Raw genomic sequence first — 27,574 nt, 5'->3', positions numbered from 1 at the left:
TATATTCCAAAAGAAGAATCTAGGAAATTTGAAGTTTGGCTTCAGGCATCTGAAGCTGAGTGTCATTCATGTGACTCTGGTTCACAGAGAAAAATGCCATACCCCAGATCTCTCCCACCCAGAGAGGGTTGGGTTGCAGGTGTGTGCGGGAGGTAACCAATCAATGTCTCTTTCACATCTCTCTCTCTCTGTCTCTCCTCACTTCCTCCCTTCCTCTCTCTCTAAAAATCAATGGGAAAAATATCCTCAGGTGAGGATTAACAACAACAACAGAAGAATGAAATAGATATTACAAAGTTGGAGTCAGTGTTTTTCAGTCTAACAAAAGCCATACAAACACTACACTGCACATGATAGAACATTTTCATTTTCAAATCTGCTTTTCATTTGACAGAAGAATACTCTGGCTAAAGTAAGATTTTTTCCCCCCCTCAACAGCCTAGCCATGCAAGGAGTCACTGTCACCATTATTTCCTCTCTTTCAATCCTCTCTAGTCACCATGCCAGTCTGGGTCCTTATCACCTTGTGCATGGATTACTTTAACAGCCTCTAAGCTAGGATCAGATTTCATGAAACAAAATTGGAGCTCCCATGATTACTAAGTATCAGGCACTGAGCAGAGCATTTCACACATTTTGTCTTGTCTACTCCTCACAGCATCCCATTGAAGCAAGTACGTTGTATTATTATCTTCATCTAGAGCTGAGACAACTGAGGGTCAAGAGAGACAGAATGCCTTACCTAAGATCATAAAGCTAATCAATGACGGAGCTCAGACTCAGACTTAGGTCTCTGGGCCTGTCCCCACATTCCTGTGCTTGGGGTATACCAACAGCATCTTTACTCACTCTAGTTACTGCCATTCAATTCATCCTCCAACCCACAAACCAATGCCTGAGGATCTTCCTTTAAAAATGCTCTCATTATCTCCTTTCTGCTTCAGGAAATGTGACCAACTCTCCATTGTCAATAGGATAGAGTACCAGAACTCCTGCAATATGGGGCCAGCACTCCTTTCTAATACCACTGTGAATTCTATGTTCCGAAAATATCTCTATTTATGATCCCTATCCCTAGGCCAGGCCTTTGTTCATGTCATTCACTCACATCTGCCTACATCATTTTGCTTTGCCTCTGTTTCCTCAGCTACAAACTGGGAACAATGACATTGTCCTTGTGAGACCCAATCTTAATGGATGTAAAGAACCTACTGCAATGCCTGGAATATAGCAGGTCCTAAATAAAATGAGGCTTTAGCTCTTCAATTCATTTCCATTCCTCAAGGAAGCACTTAATGCCTCCTTTTCCATGGAGCTATTTATGAACAGAAATGGTATTTTTCTCTTCCACAGTCATATTTCTTCTCCTTCCTTCTTCCCCTTTGCTCCTTCCTCCTCCTCCCCTTTACCTCTCCCCTCCTTCTCTTCCTTCTTTTTCATGACACACATGGAACTTATTACGCTGGACTTTGAATTCTAGTGATTCGTGTCCAGGACCTTTCCTCACTTATTAGAATACAAATTCATATGGGCAAGGGCCCTGTTTTATTCATGTAGCCTCCTTCCAGGCTGGTGTTTTAGAATCAGAAAAACTATAGTTTGAGCCTTAACTCTGTACCATACAAGTTAGATGACCTGGGGAAGTTATTTTGTGCCTCAGATGCCCTATCTGTATGGTGGTGATGGTAACAGTATTTACCTTTTAAGGCTGCTATGGTTTTTTGTAAATGAAGTGGTCTACACAGAATGGGACATAAGTATTCTACTGAATACATTGCAAAATTTCTGTGCTGACCTGGTGTCCATAGCAATGCACCTGTTTTTTACATTGATGAAAAACTGTCCTTACTGGTAAAGAATACACTTTCTGGAATTCAATCTCAGCTTTTCCTCCTACCATCTGCCTTTGGAAAATTATTTAAATTTTCTGCACTTCAGTTTCCTAATCTGTAAAATGTGTATGAGAATAATAGTACTTGTCCTACATAATTGTTTTGAGGTTTGGCAATACTGTTAGTAAAATATCTACTATAATATCCCAGCATATTTTAGGTGCTTGACTCTTTCATATAATTGATGATCAGTAAACATCAAGTTTTTAATTAACAACTTTATTTTATATTTTATTTTATTTCTGGTAGTGGAAATGGGTTTATAGTGTCTGCCATACTCTCTTGCCTGTTCTCGGGGTAATGGCTGGCCCTGGCCACGTCAATACACAGCACACAGTTTTTTGGGGGGCCCTAATGACACAAACCTACATTCTTTACTATGCTTCTTTGAGGGGCATGGCTTGCTCTGTTTTTCCATTTACCAGTGAGAAGGTTACTGCACATGGCAGTGATGTGATCCCCAGTACAATTATAACCAGAACTCCAATCCAGAGCCATGTCTGGTTCTAGTCTCTCTAGAGTATATGGCTTTGATAATGGAAGACTAGAGAGTTTCACTATTTGCATTCACTGTTGAGAGGAAAAATCAAGCTAGAATCTATACACCATATATTTTAGTAGTAATAAAAATACCATACCAGGAAACTATTAATTTCTCCCAGCCAAAATGACCTCTTTCTTTAAAACAGGCCTAGTAATTCTCCTTGGAAAATTATAATTCAGTTACTAGACTGCGTCTTCATCTGGAAGGAAAATTGCCCACTCATACAGTAGATCAAGGATAAATAGAACATGCTGGTAATGAAATATACTAGGTATGAGGTCCCATTTAATTCCACTCCACTGTGTTGGCACATTATATAGAGAGAAGTTCCCTAGATTGCCACAGCATTTTGCTATTCAACACTAAAAATAGCAGGGATTGGGTACCTTTTGCTTTCTATCATGTTAAAGCAGACTCGTGTTCAAGTATAGTGTGTAAAAGTAGATATGTGTGAGGTGGACCCATTGAAAATAATGCCTCTGCTTAGAAGCCTCTGTAGTTTGGTACAAATCTTGGGATCTCAGGGTGAGCCAGCTTCTCCTAGCTTACCAGCAACTTCCTAAGAAGCATTCTTCATACACAGTGAAATCAATATTTACATATCTGTCAGGCAGTATTTGATCCAGTAAAACAAGCAATGAATCTAATGGTCCTCATTTGAGATCAGAAGGATTAATGAGGCATAACAACTGATTACCCTATTATAGTAACAGGATAATTATCACCATCATTATTAATATTTACTAATATTTACCAAATGCTTACTTTGTAAAAAGCACTTTCAAATATGGATACAATGTTCTCAACAACTCTGGGAGAAGGGTAGTGTGATTTCTACTTTCATTAATAGTTATGTCACCTTGGACAGGTTATTTTATCTCTTAGTTCCTCCACCTACTCATTAACAAACAGACGCCTGTGGGAATTTTCAGGGCCCCACAGGTACAAGCTTACACAGTGGCATACACAGATGTCAAGGAACAAAGCCAATGATTTGCCACTGTGTTTGTAAGCAGATTTAGTCTGTGCTTGAGAGACTCTTAACAGTGTTGGGGGCTTAAAATAAAGACTGACATTGTCAACTGCATCCCAATGGCTACATTGGAACTTTGGAGTACTGGAAAGATCACTGAACATTGAGACCTGGACGTGGGTTCCAATTCAACTGCTTAGTCTCTGAGGAACTTTAAATAAGGCACCTAACCACCCTGAGATTTCTCTGGAGACCAAGGATGTTTGAATCCCTTTTCTGCAACTTGCTAAATTTGTGATTTTAAATAAGTTATTTTAAATTGTTGCTTCTCATTATCCTTATCCATGAAATGCAGTACCAATTGCATAGGGTTCTTTCTAGTATTAAGGAGAATAATACATGCAAATGCCTGTCTACAGTATACACTTGATAAATTTCTACTGTTACTCTTCTTATTTTTTGTAAAGTTAGGATAATAATACTTAATTTTTCTGCCTTATAGCATTGTTACACGGGCATTACATAGGGAAAGTCATAAGATCTTCAAATAAGGAGTATTTTAAATTCAGTCTCTAAGCTGAAAAAGACTAAGTGCTCAAAGCTATTTTTACCTCTATCTCTTACTCAAGAATGCCAGTCTCATAATATGGAATGTACCTGCAAATGTTGCATTCATGCACAATCCTTCTAGTAGGCAGAATTCCCTCAGTCTGTTCTCCAGGTCTTCCTTCCTGGCAGCCATATATTGCTGAAGATTCCATCCAGTCCCACCTCAGGTCTCCTGAGGTCATCAAGCCCTTTCTGACCTGATAGGGTTGAGGCCCAATCCTTCTCTTATTCCCAAAACATAAATGTTTAAATAAAGTAGAAAACATGGCATTTAAAATAATCCTAATCTATTTTGTATTCAGTGGCCACATGAAAAAGATGCCTCTGGTATTGGTTAGAACCAATTAAAGTCAATTATGGCTGATTGATATATAGATGCAATCAAGAATCTGTTATATTTGACAATATGTGTCAAGGGCCTTAAACATGTGCATTTATTTAAAACAGTAATTCTACTAGGGATTTATAACAAGGAAATAGTCAAAAAATGTCCAATGGATTCATGGTAGAATTATTTATAATTTGTTTTATAATAGCAAAACCTGAAAGAAGAAAAATGTCCAGTAATAAGGGACTGGTTAAACGAATTATGGTACAGTTGAGTGGCATGCAACCATGAAAATGCCCTCAACAAAATTTATTGACTTGAAAATATGCTTACAATAAAAGGTTAAATGTTAAAAGCAGAATATAAAACCATGCATAAAACTTGTTCATTAAAAAAATACCTATCCATCAGGAGTAGAGACTTGAAGAAAATGTACTAAATAAAATAAACATATATGTTGGGCGGATTAATGAGGCATTCATTGTTTTGAGCAGTTCATGCTGAGGAGTTGTTGGATGGGATTCAGGAGAAGATCCCCACCTTCCAAGAGCTGAAATGTAGTGACACAGAGCTCTTAGATTTTGGGCAGTGTGTTGATCAGAGTCACCAGTGACAGTTTGCTTTCCTTTGGGGGTAGATGAGCAACTGCTGAGTGCTCTGGTAATAGGAGTGACTAAAACAGTGGGCAGTACCTATAACTACCTGGGATGAACCAGATGATGGAGGCTTTTGAATGGAAGGACTTCTCTTCAGCCTTATTATTACTTTTGTATTCAGAGATTTATCAACTTTGTGATCAAACTAGGTTTTTCGGTGTCACAGACCAAAGACATCGGGACTCTGGTGTCTGGGATTCCAATCTGCCCACCCCGGCTTCCACTGCAGAAAGCCTCCAAGGAGTTTACTGATAATGCAGAAGCTAAACAAAGAGCCTGGATTTCCTTTCTTTTACTGATTTAAAGAATGGAAACTTGGAAGCCTGTAGTTAATGCCTCTCTATCAAGTCAGGGTATATACATTGGTATATAACCCACCTAGAATAGTCCATTTATTTCTAAAGAACTTTGTAGATAAGCGTGAACTAAATTCTTTCTTAGCAATTAAACTCTCACATCAACCAACAAGTATTTAGCCCTGGCCTTTGTGGCTCAGTTGGTTGGGCATTGTCCCGTGCACCGAAGGGTTGCTGGTTCAATTCCCAGTCAGGGCACATGCCCAGGTTGTAGCTCCATCCCCAGTGGGGGAAGGCAGCCAATTGATGCTTCACTCTCACATCAATGTTTCTCCCTCTCTCTCCCTATCCTTTCCTCTCTCTAAATATCAATAAAAAATCTTTTTTAAAAAGATGTATTTAAGTATCTACTACAATCTTTATAAATTTTTATTTTGTAAAGGGGCAAAACTACAAAAGGTGTCATGAGCCCTGGTCAGTGTGCTTCAGTTGGTTGGAGTGTCATCTCATACACTGAAAGGCAGTGGGTTTGATTCTTGGTCAGGGCACAAACCAAGATTGTGGGTTGGAACCCCAGTTGGGGTGTGTATGGGAGGCAACCAATCAATGTTTCTCTCTCTCTCTTTCTCTCTCTCTAAAATCATTTTAAAAAAAAACAAAAAACATAACCTTGAGTGAGGATTAAAAAATATGTATTTTTTTTTTTTTATATAAAAGGAGTCATTCAACATTGCACAAAATTTTTGCGAAGAAATTTCTGCTTATATAGATGAAATGGAATCAAGAGAAAAATTGCAATTGATTAATTCCATCTGCCTTTGGGAGATCCTATTATCTTCATTTCTGGTTCTTAATCCTATTTTTAAATTTTCTAATTCTAAACCACTATAATGTACTTTCATTTTAATAAATATTCATTTGGAAAAAATAGATATCTGTAGTTTAAAGTATTATAATATTTTTTATTCTTGTTGTGTTTTTCTTCATTATATTTTATATTCTTCAGATTTGCTGTAATAGTCATTTATAGAGGCAGGATTTGGTGTCCTTATAGTGTGCTTGCCCCAGTATCTGAAGACCCATGTTCTAATTTTAGCATTACCACTTCCTAGTTGTCAACCTAAACAAGATATTGGATTTTTTTGGACTTCTGTTTCCATCTATGTTAAATGGAAATTATTATATTTACATTCAGAAAGATATTCTGAAGATTATTTAATGCATGCAAAAGATGGAGCCCTGTATTAAGCTCTTCGTATGGACTCAAAAGCATAAGTCATTGTTATGCATTACTATTATAATCAGAAAAGAAATGTTATTTTAAAAATAGCTCTAGACTTCAATACCCACAGTTAGTCATAGGCCTCAGGCATTTTGTTTGCCTAGCAGTTTGTTGGATAGCAAAACATGCTGTTTTAAAACACATCACAGAAAACTTGTAATGGGTAAAAAAGGAATTTCACTCTGAAGCCCCTATGGGAAAGAAACAAATTGTTTCTTTCAATGTGAGCAGAGAGCTAAAAAAATCAACCCCAGCTTCCGGGGATATTTATGGAGGGTTTGTTCTTTATGAATATACTGAATGTTTTCACCATAACATGTATTTTAATATTTTGTGAGATGGCGATGGTATCACTTGTCCATCAGAGATCCATTCCAAATAAGCCATGTCAGGCTGTAACACATATATCTATCAGCTTCCTTACACAAACATGGAGTACCAAAGGACACTGGGCAAGTAACTGCATGAACTCAACTCTAAGTAGTTCATCAATCACTTTCCAGAAACCAGGGCAAGGAAAATTATTCCCTCCTTCTCGAGGAAGTAATCGGCACTAGTTAAGATGACACAGAGCCTTTTTGAGATGCCAGCCTGACAACCTAGTGTCAGGTCAGGAAGCAGGAGATGGACTGAGTTCAGGCACAGAAAGAAATTTAGACAATTCACCAAAGTATTATACATAGAGTAAGCAGTGTCCATCATAGATGAAGGTCAGATACTAAGTTAAATGACTGAAGACACAAAGTCAGAGCAGATGTAAGGTGGAAAATTAGAGTCTGAGGATTCAACTTCAGATTGGAGATGACTCAATGCAAAAGAAGTCTGGGCAGTGGGACTAAGATATAAAAAAATTTGCCTGTGAATCTTGGTGGGGAGGGAATATCTCTGCCTCTTTGATTATTCAGGGGCAATGTGGGTACTCTAGACAACTTCAAGAAAGTTCTCTGGGAAGAATACTCCCAAACCCAAATAAGTATCCTAGAAAATGATACCAGGACACTAATGCAACTCTAAGTGCTCACTAGACTCACTCACTTAAAGGCTATGAGTGCTCACCAGTATCCAAGTTCTCTTCTTCCTGAGTACACAACTAGATTACACTTTCCAGTCACCTTTCCAGCTAGATATGGCCACATGACTGAGGGCTGGCCAACTGAATGTGAGTAGAAGTGACCATTTCACTTCTGGCCTGATACTGTAAAACCTACTATATGCAACAGCTCCCTCTCCCTGTCCCAGTCCCTGTGGATTACATTATATTCTAAGAAAAAAAGAATTTTTGTGTGTGTGTCCAGCCACTGAGTCTTTGAGATAGTTTATTACAGCAGTTAGACTACCCTAATTATGCAATTGGTCATGTTGTTCCCTTCCTTCCTATATAAACACCACAACTATACTCCAAAGTTACATCTCTTGATGCCATGATTCTTTTCTCTTTTTAAAATAGTTTTTTCTTCTTGATATAATAATAATACATGTTTACTGCAAGAAATGTGGGAAACAATAGACAATACAAAGAAGACAACAGAGATTGTTCAGAATCATAATCCATTATTCAGAGATAGTCAAAGTTGACATTTTGGCTCATGAACTGACAATATATTTTCTAGAAGTATATATTTCAAAACTGGAATCAGAGCATTCATCATGTACACTCAATACATATGCTTCCCTATCACAATTTTAGAGCTACATAGGAAATTATTTAATAAAAATAGCATTAACTTTCCTATATATAATAACAACTTAGAAAATATAATCAAAGAAAAGAACCCATTTAAAGTAGCAATAAAAATTATTTTTACTAAAACAATTCTATCAAGAATATTTATAATTTTTGCCCGGCTGGGCGTGGCTCAGCGGTTGAGTGTTGACCTAGGATCCAGGCAATCGGGGTTCGATTCCCGGTCAGGGCACATGCCCTGGTTGTGGGCTCGATCAATGACTCTCTCATCATTGATGTTTCTGTCTCTCTCTCCCCCTCTCCTTTCCTCTCTCTGAAATCAATAAAGATATATTTAAAAAAAAAAAAAAGAATATTTATAATTTTCAAAAATCCAAATAAAATACAAATAGGATTCAATTTTGAATCAGCCACAGTTATTCTAAAGTTCAAATGAAAATATAACTTTAAGAATCCCAAGGAAAATTTTGAATAAGAAGAGTAGTAACTACAACAAATGAAATTGAAGCAGTAATAATAATAAAAAAATCCAACAAACAAAAGTCCTAGTCCGAATGGCTTCACAGGTGAACTTTACCAAACACTCAAAGAAGAGCTAACACCTATACTTTTCAAAGTATTCCAAAAAAATTCAAGAGGAGGGAAGACTCCCAAGCTCATTTTATAAAGCCAGCATTATTCTAATCCCAAAACTAGATAAAGACACTACAAAGAAAGAAAATTATATGACAATATCCCTGATGAATATAGATACTAAAATCCTCAACAGAATATTAGTAAACCAAATCCAGCAATACATTAAAAAGATCATACATCATAATCAAGTAGGATTTGTTCCTGGGATGCAAGGTGGTACAATATCTATAATTCAATTTACATGATACAGCACATAAACAAAGTGAAAAATAAAAATAATATGGTCATCTCAATAGATGAAGAAAAAGCATTTGACAAAAATGCAGCAACCATTATGATAAAAAACTTTCAGAAATGTGGGAACAGAAGGAACATACCTCAACATAATAAAGGCCATATATGACAAACCTACAGCCAACATCATATTCAACGGGCAAAAACTAAAACCATTTCCCTTAAAAACAAGAACAAGACAGGGGTGTCCGCTTTCACCAGTCTTATTCAACATGGTACTGGAAGTTCTAGCCACAGCAATCAGACAAGAAGAAGAAATATGAGGCAACCAAATAGAAAAGGAACCAAAACTGTCATTATTTGCAGGTGACATGATACTATGTATATAGAAACCTAAAAATTCCAACCAAAAAACTACTAGAACTGATAAAGTCAGTAAAGTAGCAGGATACAAAATAAACATCCATAAATGGGTTGCATTTTTATACACCAATAATGGACTATCAGAAAGGAAAACTAAGAGAACAATCCCATTTATAATTGCATCAAAAAATAATAAAACACCTAGGAATAAATTTACCCAAGGGGATAAAAGACCTGTATTCAGAAAATAATAAGACACTGAAGAAAGAAACTGAAGAAGATACAGATAAATGGCAGCATACACCATGTTCATGGATACGAAGAATTAACATCATTCAAATGTCCATACTACCCAAAGCAATCTATAGATTTGCTATAATTCCTATTAAAATACTAGTGGCATATTTCACAGATCTAGAACATATAATCCAAAAATTTATATGGAACCACAAAAGACCCCAAAGAGCCACAGCAATCTTGAGAAAGAACAAAGTTGGAGGAATCTCACTACCTTACATCAAAATATACTACAAAGCGATAATAATAAAAACATAATGGTATTGGCATAAAAAGAGTCACATAGGTCAATGGAACAGAATAGAGATCCCAGAAATTAAGCCCACACCGATATCGGTAATTAATATTTGAAAAAGTAGGCAATGGCATAAAGACAGTCTATTCAAAAAGTAGTGTTGAGAAAACTGGACAGATACATGCAAAAAAAGACACCGTATACAAGAATAAACTCAAAATGAATTAAAGACTTAAGTGTAAGACTTGAAACTATAAAACTCCTAGAAGAAAACAGTCAGTAAAATCTCTAAAATTTCTTTCAGTCATATTTTCTGATATATCTCCTCAGGCCAAGGAAACAAGAGAAAAAAATAATGGTACATATATACATTGGAATATTACTTGGCCATAAAAAGAATGAAATCTTAACCATTTGCGACAGCATGAATGGAGCTAGAAGGTATTATGCTAAGTAAAATGAGTTAGTCAGAGAAAAACAAATATTATAGGATCTCACTTATATCTGGAACTTAAAGAACAATGTAAACAAACAAACAAACAAAACAGAAACAGATTCACAGACACAGAGAACAGACTGATGGTTGCCACAGGGGAGGGGAGTTGGGGGACTAGGTGAAAAAGGTAAAAGGATTGAGAAGCACAGATTGATATTTACAAAATAGTCACAGGGATGTAAAATACATCATAAGAAATATAGTCAATAGTATTGTAGAAGAGTAGTGAGAGAATGTTAGCTATAACACCACTTAAAATATCATAAAATGTATATAATTAACACAATTTAATATTAGTAAATGAATAGACAAATCAATGGCATGGAACAGAGAATCTAGAATAGATTGATAGATAGACTCTATATATTTATATATAAGTATATATATAGAAAATATATGGTTTATTATTAAGGAGGCATTTCAAATCAATATGGGGAAAATGAATATTCAATAAATGGTATTGGGTCAACTGGCTAGGCATTTAAAAAGTAAAGTTGGATACCTGCCCTATTTTTTATGTTAAAATTAATACCAGATGGATTAAAGTGTTAAATATTTTCTTTAAAAAACTATACCACTAAATTAACAAAAGAAAACAAGGAAAACTGATTATATTCTCAGAAATGTTGTATAAGTGTGATACATCACCAAAACCCATTAAACAAGAGACAGAGACATTAAAATTTGAAACAGCCCATGTATCAAAATATCATGAATGAAGTCAAAAGTTAGGTGGCAGACAAAATACTGTCAGTATACATGATAAAGGATCAATTTTTGATATATAAAGAGATTTTACAAACAAGTAAAATAAATTTAATTGCTTATAAGAAAAATGGGCAAGGAACATGTATATTGAAAAAGAAATGAAAATGACTTTTAAATATATTAAAAGATGATATATTCACTCATAGAAAAGATATACAAAATTTAAGAAAAAAAAGATCATCTTCCAACTAGGACTGAAAAATATTAAAAATTACATGTACTATGTTCCAGGATGTGAAGAAACACCCTCGTTCATTGGTGGTAATTAAACTGGAATACCCTCTTTGAAGGATAATTTGGCAATATTTATCACCATTGTAGATGTACATATACTTTGATCCAGAGATTCCAGTAATAGCCATTTATAACTCTGTGCACATGAGCAATGATGTGTGTATGAAGATAATGCCTTTAAAATTATTTGTAATAGCAAAAGACCATAAACAACTTTGGGACTGTTTACATGAATTACAGGATATCCATTTGTTTGAATACCATGCAGCCATTAAAAATAATGAGGGAAATCTATTCATACTGAAATAAAAAGACACATTGTTAAACAATAAAAACAAGGTTTAAAACTGCGTATAGAATATGCTATCATGTTTGTGAAAATGAGCAGGGAGATAAAAAAAGATATGCTTCTGTATGCACAGTATATGTCTTGAAAGAAACACAAAAAAATATAGTGATTACTTCTGAGAAGTGTGACTGGCAGATTGAGGGTGGTGGAAAAGAGCAATTTATTCTTCAGTGTACAACCTTCAATAGCTTTTGCCTTTTCCTCCATGTGCGTGTATTATTAAAAATATAAAGTAAGAAAAAAAGGTCAAATTTTTGACTCTTCTGTGAGGTAGTCTTTGGGAGGTTAATATTTCCATGTAAAACCCCCAAAGAACAGAACGCTTGGATTTTTCAAAGGGGGGGCAAACCAGGTACAAAATTACTCTAGCTTAATTTTCCCAATTTATATAAATTCTAACCTAGAAAGATTATATAATTGTAACATGAAAAATAGTTGAGCTAAATTTCAGCCATGACTACTGTAAAAGTGAAGCAGAAACCTGCACAGTCCACAGAAAGGTGAGATCTATAATTATAAGGAAAGGAAGGATACTGAACAGATAGATGCCAGGCTAGTAGTTCCTGGCAAGTTTGTGAGGTAGGAGTTATCTCCACTGTACAGATAAAGAAACAAACTCCTAGAGAAGAATAAATTTGCCCAGGGTGACACGGCTAGTGACTCTGTGAAAACAAAGAGGTAACCTTCTACTTTCTATTATTTCTGAGAGGTCTACTGATTAAAGAGAACAGGAGATTTTGTGTTTCTTATCAGCTCAGTTAGTGCCTCATGAAATCCATCAGTGTACAGCCCTTGTGTTCCCAAAGGCATCCTTATGCTTACCATTCTTACCCATCTTGAAGGAAGGGAAGTTGGTTCTAAACTCTATGAACCCCAAATTCCTTATCCGTAAAATGAAAAGTACCTGTTTAGCAGGTTTGTCATGAGGATTCAAAATAAATTTTGTACAGTGTTTGGCACATGATGGATGCTCAATGTATGGTGGTCCCTAGTATTGTTATCATGATCCACTGAAATTGAAAGATGCATGGGCAACAGGGGAATTTGGATTCCAGAATATGGAAATTTCCGGAAGCAGGATAGTGAAGGATTTAAGAATGTGATCTCTGTCTGATTTATCTCACTTAGCATAATGTCCTCAAGGTCCATCCTTGTTGCAAATAGCAGAATCTATTTATTTCTCATGGCTGAATAATATTCATAGATAGATGATAGATGATTAGATAGATGATAGATAGATAATAGATGATGATAGATAGATGAGAGAGAGAGAGATGTCACATCTTTATTCCTGTTGATGGACACTTAGGCTGTTTCCATATCTTGGCTATTGTGTATAATTCTCCAATAATCTTGGAAGTGCTGTATGATATCCCTTATATGTGGAATCTTAAAAAAGCCAAATTCATGAAAACACAGAGTAGAATAATGGTTGCCAGGGGCTGGAGGGTAGGGGAAATGGGGAGATATTAGTCAAAGGGTACAAACTTGGGGTAAGAAGATAAGTAAGTTCTGGAGATGTAATGTACAGCACTGTGATGATAACAATGCTGTATTTTATACTTTAGAGCTTCTAAGTAACTAGATCTTAAATGCACTCATCACACAAAAGAAATAGTAATTATGTGATGTGATAAAGGTGTTAGCCAATGCTACAGTGCTAATCATAATGGAATGTGTAAATGTATCAAATCAATGTGTTGTATACCTTAAACTTACACAGTATTATACATCAATTATATCTAAATTTAAAAAAGTGAATTCAGAATAACTTCTGTCTGAATCTTGACTCTACCATTTCCTAGCTGGATGACCCTGAACAAACCACTTAACGCCTTTTAGCTAGCCTTCATTTCCTCTCCGGTAGAAAGGGAATGAGAGTTTGTAGGCACTATGTAAAATGTTTATAAGGATTCAATGAAACAATGCATATGACTTATTTAGCACAGTGCCTGGTGCATAATAACTGATCAATAAATGTTAGTTATTGCTTTTGACTCATACATTTTTCTATGGTTTGATATAGATTCCTATGTTCTGTATGACAACTCATTGATCCTGGCTTTGGACACCCAAGTAGAGAAACACCCATAACAAAGGAAAATGAAAAGCATATCAATAATCGCCACCTCTGAATCACTTCACAAGGTATATAAATCTCTAATTACTATGTTGTACACTTGAAACTAATATAATATTGTATCTCAACTGTAATTGAAAAATAAAAATAATTAATTACAAAACAATGTCAAAAAAGTATTGTTTCAAAAACAATAATCATCACCACCTCTGCTGTCCATATTCTATTTAGTCCGCCTCAAATTTCACTTCCTACACGACCATATTCCCTCATCTGAGCCCACAGAGATCTACCTGTTCCTTATTCAGGATTCCCAAAGTTCTCTGGTTATACTTCTGTCACAGCATATTTGAGAGCCCATGTGGCTTAGTTAGACTGACCATTTAATTTATTGTTCAAATCAAGACAGTTTTGAGGGTGAAAAAGGTGCTATTAATCATTTCACTGGAACAACAAGAATAAACCAGGACATATGTAACTCTGCTTAACGTAATGAGAAAGAGCATTGGTTCAGATGAAGCCCCTGCACATAGTAGGTATTTAGTTAATGATAACTATTATTTATGTGTATTTGTGTTCCCTAATAAATCACAAGCCTCTTGGAGTGGAGAGACCAGGTTTGAATCACTTTTACACCTCCCCCAAGAGCCTCACTCATATAATGCCTGGAAGACATTAGGTGTTTGTTGAACTTTTGAGCACATGACACCTGTTACTACCCCCAGGGAAGAATACTCAGTGTATGGAAGAAAGCAAAAAGCCTAATAATGCCAGTCACTAGGAGCAAAGTCCCAGAATATCAACCATTGTTTGAAGTCACCATGAAAGATATGACTCAGAGGCACTGGATGGAACAATGCAGGTCTTGGTCCATGGGGAGATGGTCTGCATCTAGCACTCTCACCATGCTATTGATAGAGAACAGACTCAACAGCTGTGAGAGGGGAAGGGGGTTGAGGGGTTGGGTGAAAAGGGTGAGGGGATTGAGAAAAAAAAAAAAAAAACACAAAACTCGTAGACACAGACAAGACTATTTTCTTAACTACTTTAGCACATTTGTCAAAAATCAAATGACTTTAGAATTTTGGTTTAAATCTAGAATTCCTATTCTATTTTATTGATCTATTTTTCTATCCCTATTCCAGTATCACACTGTCTTAATTACTGAAACTTTATAGTAACACTTGAATTCATATATATATTTACTTTGTTCTTCGCTTTCAATATTTGACTATTCTATACCTCAATACCATAAAGGCCATATATGAAAAGCCCACAGGTCATATGATAAGCAATTGAGAAATTGTAAAAGCTTATCTTCTGAGGTCCAGTATGAGGCAAGAATGCCCACACTTGTCACTTCTTTTCAACATAGTACTGATAATCTTATCCAGAGTAATTAGACAATAATTTAATTAATTAATTAATCCAAATAGGAAAGAAAGAAGTAAAATTACGTTTTCAGATGACATAATCATATATATAGAAAAAGCCTAAAGACTAAAAAAAAAACCCTATTAAAACAAAGAAACAAATGCAGTCAAGTATAGGATACAAAAATCAACATACAAAAATTAGTGGCATTTCTCCATGTAAACAATGAACTATCCAAAAAGGAAATTAAGAAGACAATCCCATTCACAACAGCAACAAAAAGAATAAAATACTTAGGAATAAACTTAATCAAAGAGGTGAAAGACTTGTACACCAAAAATTATAAAACATCTATATTTTACATCATGATTTGCCATCATAATTACCTACATCATTACCTGCCATCTATATATCCACTTTGGTGAAATGTCTCTTCATCGTGTCTCTTGATCATTTCATAATTAATTTTTTGTTTCTTTACTGCTGAGTCTTGATACTAGCTCTTTGTCAGATATGTTACTTGCAAATGTTTTTCTCACAGTCCATACTTTATATCTTTCATCCTCTTCACACGGGCTTGCACAGAACAAAAGTTTTTAATTTTGATGGGGTTAAACTTTTATATTTTTTCTTTTATGGATCATGCTTTATGTCAGGTGTAAAAGCTTTTTGTCTAACCCTAGTTCCCAAAGATTGTCTCCTATGCTTTTTTCTAAAAATTTTATAGTTTTATGTTTTACATTTAAGTCTGTGATACATTTTGTGCTAATTTTTGTATAAACTATGAGGCTTAGGTGAAAGTTTTTGGGCCTTTGAGGAGATGTGGTTTTTTCTTTGTTTTTTGTCTTTGGATGTCCAATTGTTCCAGCACTATATTTGTTGAGAAGTCTATCCCTCCACTGAATTACTCTTGTAATTTGTTAAAAACAATTGAGCATATTTGTGATGATCTATTTCTGGATTCTTTATTCTATTCCACTGACCAATGTGCCTATCCCTCCACCAATAGTATACAGTCTTAATTACACTAGCCTTATTTTCAAGGTAGAGCATCCCCTCCCACTTCATTCTTATCTGTCAATATTACTTCTATCCTAGGGTTTGTGCCTTTCCAATTACTTGAAAAAATGTTTATTCTGTTACTTTTAGATGGAATCTTCTATATATAAATCAATTCCATCCTGTTGGTTAATAGTGTTGCTTCTATGTCTGTGCTAATGTTGTATCAGTTGCTGAGAGGGGAGGCTTTAAAGTCCCATTTAGGTCTCTTTACTTCCCAGTTTTGTTTTGGTTTGGTTTTATGTGTATCTTTTTAAATTTTGTTCAAAATATTACAGATGTTCCTTTTTCTTCCCAGTGACCCATTCCACCCCGCCCTACCCCATCCCCCAGTCCCTCTCCCCACCATTGTCCATGTCTTTGGGTTGTGCATATGTGCATATAAGTTCTTTGGTTAATCTCTCCCCCTCCACACACCCACCCTCCTCCATCCCTCTGAGATTCCTCAGTCTGATCTATGCTTCCATGTCACTGAATCATTTATGTTCATCAGTTTATTAAGTTCTTTAGATTCCACATATAAAGGAGATCATGTGATGTTTGTCTTTCTCTGCCTGGATTATTTGGCTTAGCATAATATTCCCCAAGTCTATCCATACTGTCCCAAAGGGTACAAGATCCTTCTTTACAGCTGCATAGTATTCCATGGTGTGACTGTCCCACAGCATTTTTATCCACTCGTCTACTGATGGGCACTTGGGCTGTTTCCAGAGCTTAGCTATTGTAAATTGTGCTGCTATGAACATAGAGGTGCATATATTTTTTCTGATTAGTGTTTCAGGATTCTTAGGATATATTCCTAGACGTGGGATCACTGGGTCAAAAGGCAGCTCCATTTTTTATTTTTTGAGGACCCTCCATACTGCTTTCCACAGTGGCTGCCCCAGTCTGCATTCCCACCAGCAGTGTACTAGGGTCCCCTTTCTCCACATCCTCGCCAGCACGTGTCCTTTGTTGATTTGTTGATGGAGCCATTCTGACAGGTATAAAGTGATACCTCATTGCGGTACTTCCCAGTTTTAAATATCATTATTTTTAGTATTAGATGGTGTTATAATATTTGTTTTAATCATCATTTATGATTTCTAAAACTCATGTGGGAATGGATAGGCTATTATATATATCCATATTTCTGTTCTCTGCACTGTTCCTTCTTCCTTCCAGATGCTTCAAATGGCATTCATTTATCATTACCTTTCTGTTTGAAGAATTTACTTTAGCCAATATTTAATAAGTGTGCAAGTAAAAAAAAAAATCTTATAGTTTTCTTTTGCCTAAAATGTTTTTATTTTCTATTCATTCCTGAATGCCTAAAAGTGTTTTTATTTTCTCTTCATTCCTCCTAAATGATAGTTTCAACTGATACAGAATTTATTGTTGACAGTTGTTTTCTTTCAGCACTTGAAAAATGTTGTGTCACTTTGGACCTCTATGTTTTCAGATAAGAAATACACGTTGGGATTGATGTCCCCCTATAGGTAATATGATATTTCTCTAGTGCTGCTTTCAAGATTTTTCTTTGTTTTAATTTTTCACAATTTAATTTCTATGTTTCTTAGTATCTTTCTTTGTTTTTCCTGTTTATGGTTTGTTCAGCTTTGTAGATCTGTAGGTTTGTATCTTTTGCCAAATTAGAACTTTTCAGTCATTATTTCTTCAAATACTCTTTCTGCCTCACTCTCATCTATCCTTCTTAGGCACTAATTACACAGACATCAGAATATTTTATTACACCATAGGTCCCTTGGGTTCTGTTTCCTTTCAGTCTGTTTTCTCGGATGGCTTCTATTATTCTATCCTCAAGTTTATGTCCTCTGTCATCTCCACACTACTATTAAGTCCATTCAACAAGTTATTTATTTCAGCAGTAATTTTTGGTTCTGAAATTCCCATTTGGTTCTTTTTTATGACTTCTATTTTCTTGCTGAGATTTACTATTTTTTTCATTTGTTTCAAGAAGATTTATAATTGATTGTAGAAGCATTTTTGTGAATGCTGCTTTAAAATCCTTGTCAGATCATTCCAACATCTGATTCATCTCAGTCTTTGCATCAGTTGATTGTTTTTTCTCATTCAAGTTGTGATTTTCTGGTTCTTGTTATGATGGGTGGTTTTCAGGTTTACTTGGATATTTTATTAATTATGTTAGAACTATTTAATTCTTTTATCTGAGAACTAATTTTGAAATGAACATTTGAATCATGTGTTTGTGTATGCACACTTTTTCTTTTATCTTTGGTAGATTTCTAGGGGTGGGATTTCTGAGTCACGTGTTAGGCAATTGATGAGCTGATTCTAAAGTAACTGTGCCATTCTTACATCCTCACCACCAATTATGAGGGCTTCTGTTTCTCTGTTTGGTGAGTTATTTTGGTCATACCTTATTTTAATCATTTAAACATCATTTCTTTTAGTTCTTTGAACATATTTATAATAGTGGCTTTGAAGTCTTTTGCACTAAATCCAACATCTTGGTAAACTCAGAGACAGCTTCTTTGACTGTTTTCCTGAATACATGTGACACTTTGCTGGTTCTTTCAATGTCACATCAATTTTGGATGAAAAATGGATATTTTCACAAAGTTATAGAAACTCTATATTGATTGTCCCAGGGTGTTGTAGTTGCTGTGCTTAGTTAGTTAGTTAGTTAGTTAGTTAGTTAGTTAGTTAGTTAGTTAAATAGACTTTATCTATAACCATTGTGTAAAGTCTTTATCTATACTCATTGTGTAAAATCTGTTGTCCTAAAACAAGTAGCCAGTAATGTCTTTACTCAGGTTTTAAAAAATTCTTTGTTTTTAATTCTTAAGCCTGTTTTCTTATGGGTCACTCCTGTGTCAGCATATCTTTAAGAGCAACCAATGACTGGTTAGATGTTGTGCTCAGTCACCATGAGTCAGTAAAACCTCCTTCCACCTTTTTCTAATGGATCACTGTGTGGGTTGGAGGTTGCATTCAAAGTCGTCAGTTTACAGATATGTCCCAGATTCTACTTTCTACCAGGCCCTCTCAGGTCTCTGTCACATGGGAGGTCTCATATTTGGCCAGGGCCTTATGCTTAGCAAGGATTCTCTCTGGTCTCTCAGCATTCATGCAGCCTTGAGAATGTGCACAGCCTTCTAGACTGCCAGAGAATTGTGGGAGCTTATCAAGGCCCACCATATTGTCTCATTTCCTGGATTTCCCTGTTAAGTTTAAGGTTAGTCTGTCAGTCTGTTGCTTGCCAACCATGATGACATAAACCAAGCTGTGATGTCCTTCCTCCATCCATTTGTCACCAAGATCATCTCTGTTTCCTACAATTCCAAGGGGCATAGAGTTTTCTATGCTGAACTCCAAGTCAATTTAGTAACCTCTGGCAGCAAAGCTAGTTTCACAGCTTGTCCTATCCTAGCAGAACTGCTGCACTAATAGATGTAGAGGAAGTAGCAGCAGCCCCAGACTAAAAAACAAAAAAATTGAATTCCTACTGTTCTGACATGAGGTTCAGTAGTTTGTATTAAATAAACAGCTCTCAATTTATTCTATGCCCTTGGTCAATTTCTACAGTCCAGAGATGGGTATTTTGTCAATTTTGGTCAGGACTATAATTGCTTGTAGGGGAGAATATTTGTCTATTTTCTCCTATGGCCATAAACCAGAATAGCCTTTAACTGTTTTTCTTGCTGGCCTTCTTGCCTTGCTACATTTCTGTCCTCAGGAACCAGTTAGATCATATCATACCTTTCCTATATAAAACACACCTCTGGCTTTCTATAACACTAAAAGTAAAACCCAAACTCCTTAATGTGACCTAAATCATCTGGCCTCTCCTATCCTCTCCCACTACATCTCCTACTACTCTCCTCACTGCTGCTACCCAGTCAATTCACTATGCTTGAACCATGGCACCCTTCTTTCAGTCCCTGAAACATGCATGTTCTTCCCTTCTTTGTGCTCTTGTACTTGCTGTTCCCCCTGCCTAAAATGCAGGACTGCGTTCTCCTCAGTACTTAGATCTCATCTCCTTAGAGAGGCCTTCCCTCTCCAGTCAAGCTAAAACACCCATAGTTCCACTTAATTTTGTTGATAGCACTTATTGCAATCACATATGACAACATTTGTGTTTATATTCTGTGCCAAACCCTCCTAATACAAGCTCCATGAGGGCAGGCTATTGTATTTGCTAGCATCTAGAACTGCTGCAAACATATAGCAGATTACTCTTGGGCCTTTTAACATATATAAATAAATATATATTGGGTATCTTTCCATTTTTTTATAATTTTTGTAATGGCTGCATATTTTCTCACTGTAAAATGTACTATCATTTGGTCCCTTGAATATCTTATTACTCTAAAGAATTTAGTGTCATATGAGTGTTCTGGAATGGACTTTGGAATCAGACAGATGTCGGTTCAAACTCTGGTTCCAACTACTTACTACCTGTGTGATTTCATATCAACTCTTAATCTTTCTGTGTCTACCCCAGTTTCTTATCTGAAATGTAAGGGACTCAGGATTGTGCCATGATCCTAGGAAATGGAAGTTAAATTGCATTTTGCTTTTGCCTAAAATGCCAAAGTCACTCCTTAGTGTTTTCCTTTCCCTAGCAACCCTTCACAGTAAAAACACAACCCAGTCCAAACAGATTAACTGAGCCTCTCCCTTCTTTTTCATTTGACCTAGCCTTTGCATAGACACTGCTGGAATTTGGGACCCCGGTACTCTATTTCTGAGCAATGGCTCATGCCAGGTGAAGACAATGAGGCTAAGGAAGCCCCAAGGAAATCAGCTGAATAGGCTGCAAATTGGAGACTGAAATACCTTCTGCTCCTCCTGCTAGAACTAGAGGATTTGGGAATTCTTGGGGCCCCAGAAAATTGTGAAATTAAATGAGCAGAACTGGTTTGATTTTAACATTTCCATATGTAAATTCAGCACACTCTGGCCACCAGTGTAGCTTGTGTCTCTTGGAATCTTGCCCTTAAATCAGAAATATTTTTAAGCAACAGAGGACCAGCTCACTTATTAAGAAGAAAAGAAAAATGTTCTCTGGTCTCTGAAAGCTTATGTTCTAATATATGGGTTTTGTGTCTACATGGAAGAGGGAGGGAAAGGATAGGGGCAAAGGTATGTTTATTTGATTTATGTCTTACAAAAAACTGTTGCTGCTGGAAAGTGAAATTTTATATCTCATATTTTTCTTAATCCGAATATTATAAAAAGAGGAAAAATAGGTATATTTTATATGTAGTGTTATTATTGATAGAAGGTTAAATCCAGATAAATTCAAAGTAAATTTGGTTTCTTATTATATAACCCGGATGTGATAGAGGGTCTTTCCCTTTTTACATAAAAGGCATCTTTGACAACATAATGTAGCACAAAGGGATTGAGCTTGGTTGTCTTTTGCACCTGGGGCTCCTGTGTGATGTCATCTCCTGTAGGTAACCAGTGGCAGTTCTCCCTAATAACCCAATTGTCAGAGGGGTACCTTTCCAGCACCATCTTATTCTGAGCAATATCAACACAGGCTATACCATTTGCAGTCCTGTGACCATCCATTCTCTCCTACCTTACCAGAGCACACATCAGACTAAAATGGGGGAATGTAAAGTTCTTTACTAAAGAGTGGGAAAGAGTGAGAGAAAGTGAGACTAAATGGACATTATGGTCTTTTTTAACCTAATCACAGAAGTAACCTTCTGTCACTTTTGCCATATTCTGTTCATGAGAAGTTAGTCCCTACACTCAGCCCACATTTAAGTGGAGGAGATTACAATGACAGTGTGAATACTAAGTAGAATGTGCGGATCATTGGGAGCCACTTTAGAGATTGTCTTCTAAATCTGATATCCAATGAAGGGGCCACTGAATGCCAGTGGGAGAACAATAGTCTTTCCCACATATGGTACTGGGCCAATTGCATATACATATGGAAAATTAGCGATGACCCTCAAATTGTATATCAAAAAAAAACAAGATAAATCAGAGACCTAAATCAGGGGTGGGGAACCTTTTTCCTGTCAAGGGCCATTTGGATATTTATAATATCATTCTCAGGCCATACAAAATTATCAACTTAAAAATTAGCTATGAAAAAGGCTTCTAGATTTATTGAATTTCGAGTCCCCCCTGTGGTTGCCTTGGCAGGGCCAGACCCAATGATTTTGCAGGCAGTATATGGCCTGTGGACTGGGCATTCCTCACCCCTGACCTAAATATAAAAGGCAAAACAATAGAACTTCTGAAATAATCAGAAAATACCTTCATGGACTTGGGTTAGACAAAAATTTCTTAAATGGGACATAAAGAGTACTAACTATAAATGAAAAGATTGATAAACTTGCTGAGTTTTAATTAAAATAGAAAAATAATATATTAGCTTAATTAGCTCTAGCTACTGAAACAAACAATGCAACTACAGTTTATTTCTCACTCATAGGATAGAAGAATTTAGATTAACTCTCTTCTAAGCAGTGACTCAAAGACTCAGAGTGCTTCCATCTAGTGGCTTTCAGGTCAACCTGGTATTGTCCTGACATCAAACAGGTGAAAGAGTTCAGAAAAGGCAAACTGTGTATTTACCTATCTAGGTGCAGAAATGACACATGTCACTTTTACTCAAATTCCATATACTACAACCAGTCTCATGGCCAATCCAACTACAAAGGGATGCTGGGAAGTGCAGAGTGGGACAGGGCAATCCATGATCACTAGCAGACTCTGCCAAGATTAGGAAATGGAAAGCAAAGTACTTATAACTTTTGAACCTGCTATTATATCAAGTTGAAAAAATCTTGAAATGGACACATAACAAAAATTAATGTGAAATAAAAATAAACTTAAAGTTTAGATATTCAAGGGAGCCCTTGTACCTTTTAATTTCTAAATATCCTTTTTCTGCCATCCTGACCACTAAGGCCACTTGAAAGATTCATATTGGACAAAGCAGAAAGTTACTGGCAAGAATGAGATGAATACATCCAGAAAATGAGAGGAAAGAACAAGAAAGACAAGAGTCAGCAGCACAGGCTAGGTTTGAGGAAGATTTTGGAGAGATTTAGAAAGAAGTAAGTGAGAGGTTTGAGGCATCTTTATTGTGTAAGCTATTGAATGAATCATGTGAGAAAGAGGTTTAAGAAAGATCTTTATGAAAGTTTGACATACAATGAAATTTGAACCCCTTTTGGTGCATTCTGAGACCACATGTATAGTGTAAATTGCAATAGTTTTTAACTTTTTTTTTGATCTTTAGAATAACGTTTCTTTGAATGTGACCTTGTGCCAAGACTGTGTCTTGAGATAGATTAGCTCCATAGAGATTACAAAAAAATTTTAGAAAACGCTGACAAACACTTGGATTAAGTGCTCATTTTTAAGGTGATAGCAAAGTAGATGTTCTATGTAAAAACTTTTGGAATGACTGCATCTGGTTCCTTGTGAATATAAGGGCATTATGAACCATGAATGGGGGGGGCGGGCTTATGCACAGGAACTTCAACACTCACTAAATGTTATCTCTTTGATACCTACAACTGATATTTTTAAATGGTTACCTTAATGTCAAAATTAATATAGCTGGGACACTTCTACTACAACAACATTTATAGCTAAAAGTTATTTTGGATCCAGTGTAATTCTGAGATTTTGACTACACTAGTGATAAACATGACTGCTTACTTTTCCCCAGGGAGAATACATAACAAGGTGAATGGTGTTTCTATCTTTATGCATTTGAACAACAATAACAACAAAAGGCTGATTTGGTCCACAAAAGAATGAGTAAGAATGGAATCAGCTGACTAGGAAAAAGCCTCAATTTTGAGTTTTGCATGAGATAGGAGATAAACCCAGAATTTTTATTTCCTAGATGTTAACCATTCTTGTTGTTGGTATCCCTGACATGAGCCACATAGGAGAGGGATGGCAGGCAAACAAACAATCACACATACGGCATAAAGGTCAGTGCATCACACTCCAGTATTTGTCAATGGCCTGGCAAGTACTGTGGCCAAATTTGAGTCAGAATAGAAGCAGCCTATCTTCAAAAGATGTGGAGAATCACACTCCAAGCATGCTACAGATCTCACCATTAAAAAGTCCCCTCTCTCTCTGGAATAAAATGAAAATGCAATAAGCTGCTTCTCTTCTGAAATGCAATAATTCCTCAGAAACCAAATCCATTAACTTTCCAGTATGTTAGTGTGAAGTTTATGGTACAGATCATTTGTAGAGCAACTTCAGCAGGCCACCTGCCAACTGGTCACCTGGGGAAATGATGAGTTATTAGGGGATAATGGGCTGTGAAAGCCAAACTCCTGCTATCCCTGGGGTCTATGGTAAGGCCTAGTTACCAGCCAAGGGATGGTTCTTAGATGCTACTACTAATTATCTCAAAGGAAATGGTCAAAGAGCTCTTAGAAGGCGCCAATCAGCATACTTCTGGGAGCATGTGAGAATCTCATACTGTGGCCAAGTGGGCCCCAATTGGCTCAGGGCTTAACACATAGACTGTGAAGCTAGAAGAGCTAGGTGTGACTCTTGGGTCTGCAACTACTTACTATGTTACTCTTGGCAAGTTATTTAGCATATCTTGTCCTCCATTTGTTGATCTGTATAATAAGATAATAAAACCAACTTTGGAAGATTACAGTGATGCTCAAATGGGATAATATAGGTATGATAGTTAACCTTTGGTTGTCTCAAAAATTGAGCATGTAAGCATACAGCACAACATCTGATTAGAGTAGGGGATGTGATGCTTGGTGTTTATTATTATTTCTACTTTTTAGCCCTGGGTTTCAACCTTTTCTCACTAAATCATATAGCCCCTTGAACTGTAGTCAAGACTCTGCCAGGTACACTGCTTAGAAGGCCAACCCCAAAGTACAATTTTGTCCAGGCAGCTGTGGCTTATCAGTGTAGCAACCCTGACTTAGGGACATGGGTGAAACCTCAGTAGCAGTTTTACTCACTTCCATTTCCAGGTATACACCCTTTTAGTAAATCACCCTCCCCAGGCTTCAGTCTCCTCATTTATGAAATAAGGGGTTAGGATACAAGATCATCTCTAAGGGCCCTTTCAGCTCTGATACTCTAAGTTCTTATGATTTTATACCTAGTAATATAAACATGTAGAAACATTATGTTCTTGAGATTTTTAAAGAAGGGACAGAGACAAAGACAGGTTTGAGGGAGTGCCTCAAAAATGGGGTTAGTGGAGGTAGGGATAAGTTTAACGCTAGCAATAAAAAGTGATAGAGAAAAGAGTTATAAAACTCCCATAGGAACTTCTAAATGGAGAGTAAAAAAGGGGTGTATGAGATTTGACGACCTAAACTCAATCAGTTTTAGTGAAGACAAGAGATGACTGCTGATGCTGGGATATTTACCTCTCTCACCCAAAGACAAGGCAGACCCCTGACAACTCAGAGCCATGAGCCAATTCTTCCCTACTGAACACTCACTAGTTGGGATCATAGACTAGTGAATTCTGGCCAAAGCCAAGGATTTGTTACAGAAAAAAACAATGCTCCATGCACCGAGGCCAATTTGAATGCAAGTTTACACACTGTAGTTCTTGGCATGAATCAAGAAACAGATTTGTTTGAACAGAGAAGTATTTCTATTTGCAATCATACTACTGTGTGCTATGATCTTATTAATTCTCACAAGCCAAGCAGCTCTGTGGGACTGTCTGTCTTCCTCCATGTGCACACATGCAACCACTAAGGGACACTCAAAATGGTAACATAGGGGCAGTAGATGGCAGTCATCCACTTAATTCAGGAAGAGTTCATGGATTGGAGGCTGTCTCTGCTAAAACAAAACCATGGACCCGAATACTCCTTGAAAACACACTACCTCTTTTAAGACTGAAGGAAAACATCAAATCTGCTCTCCACCAAGAGCAGGGCAAATTAAAACTGTTCATAATGGGAGGCAACCTCATATGGTGGATAAAAGCATGAGCTCTGGAGCCCGATTGCCTGAGTTCTCCTCCCCAAATCTGCCACTTATTAGCTGTGTGACCTTGGGCATATTATTTGACCTCTCTGCTCCTCAGTTTCCTCATATGTAAAATGGAGGCACTAATAGAGCTCAGCTCATAGAATTGTTGAGAAAACTGAATGAATTAATATTTCTAAAGCAGTTTTAACAGTGCCAGACAGAGCATGTGTTTTTAATTGTTTATTAAACAAAATAAATAATCTTTATATGTTTGGTACCAGCTAAAGTATCTGAAAGTCAATAGTACTTTAGCTGCTTTTCTCCTTTATTAAAAATCTTCAGCCTACTTGCATAGCACAAGTACTAATGGCCAAAATCAGTAGAGAAGGTCCTAGATAGCCTCACATTACTTTGAATCCATGACTTCCTTTTACTGAATAAATGTGTTCCCTCAAATTTCATATGTTGAAATTCTAAACCCCAATGTGATGGTGTTAGGTGGAGCCTTTGGAAGGTAATTAGGTCATGAGGGTGGAACCCTCTAGAATAGGATTAGTGCCTTTAAAAAGAGACCCCAGAGAGCTCTCTCACCCCTTCTGCCATGTGAGGACACAGTGAGAAGACCATCATCTATGAAACAGGAAGCAGGCCCTCACCAGACACCAAGTCTGCCAGAGCCTCAATCTTGGACTTCCCAACATACGGAACTATAAGAAATAAATTTGTTTTTTTATAATCTACCCAGTCTATGATATTTTTGTTATAGCAGCCTAAATGGACTAAGGGAATGACCAAATTCAGAGAATGTTCTATCTAAATTATCAATCCAGAATGATGCTATTAACATAAGGTACTTGTATTAGTTTGAGTAGGTAACCCAAAAAACAGACTCATATTTGTGATAGTCTCAAATATAATAGAACTTTACTTCTTACTCATTTAAAAGCTTAAATGGATGTTCTTGTTAGGCAGACAGCTCTCTTTCTAAGCAGTGACTCAGAGACCCAGGCTCCTTCTACTTTCAACACATAGTTTCCCAGATCACTATGCTCCTCTGCATCAGGTCAGTAAAAAGGGAAAATGGAGTTAAGAAAATGCACATGATTTGCCTGGAAGTAATACAAACTTCTTTATTCATAAGCAATTGGTGAGAACTAGTCACATGACCCCATCAAACTACATGGGTGGGCAAAAGTAGGTTTATAGTTGTAATACAAATAAATAATACATTAATTACTAAATAATAATA

The 27,574-nt window shown here is 36.4% G+C and overlaps 1 pseudogene; it reads left to right on the top strand.

The window, feature by feature from the left end:
- LOC107532740 (N-acetylneuraminate lyase-like) overlaps positions 1–5,335 on the top strand; it is a 67,527-nt pseudogene extending 62,192 nt beyond the window's left edge.
- Positions 5,336–27,574: the final 22,239 nt, after the last annotated feature.

This window comes from Miniopterus natalensis, chromosome X (assembly GCF_054644295.1).
Source record: "Miniopterus natalensis isolate mMinNat1 chromosome X, mMinNat1.hap1, whole genome shotgun sequence".
Classification (NCBI taxonomy): domain Eukaryota; kingdom Metazoa; phylum Chordata; class Mammalia; order Chiroptera; family Miniopteridae; genus Miniopterus; species Miniopterus natalensis.
This window is presented reverse-complemented; position numbering and strand designations above follow the sequence as displayed.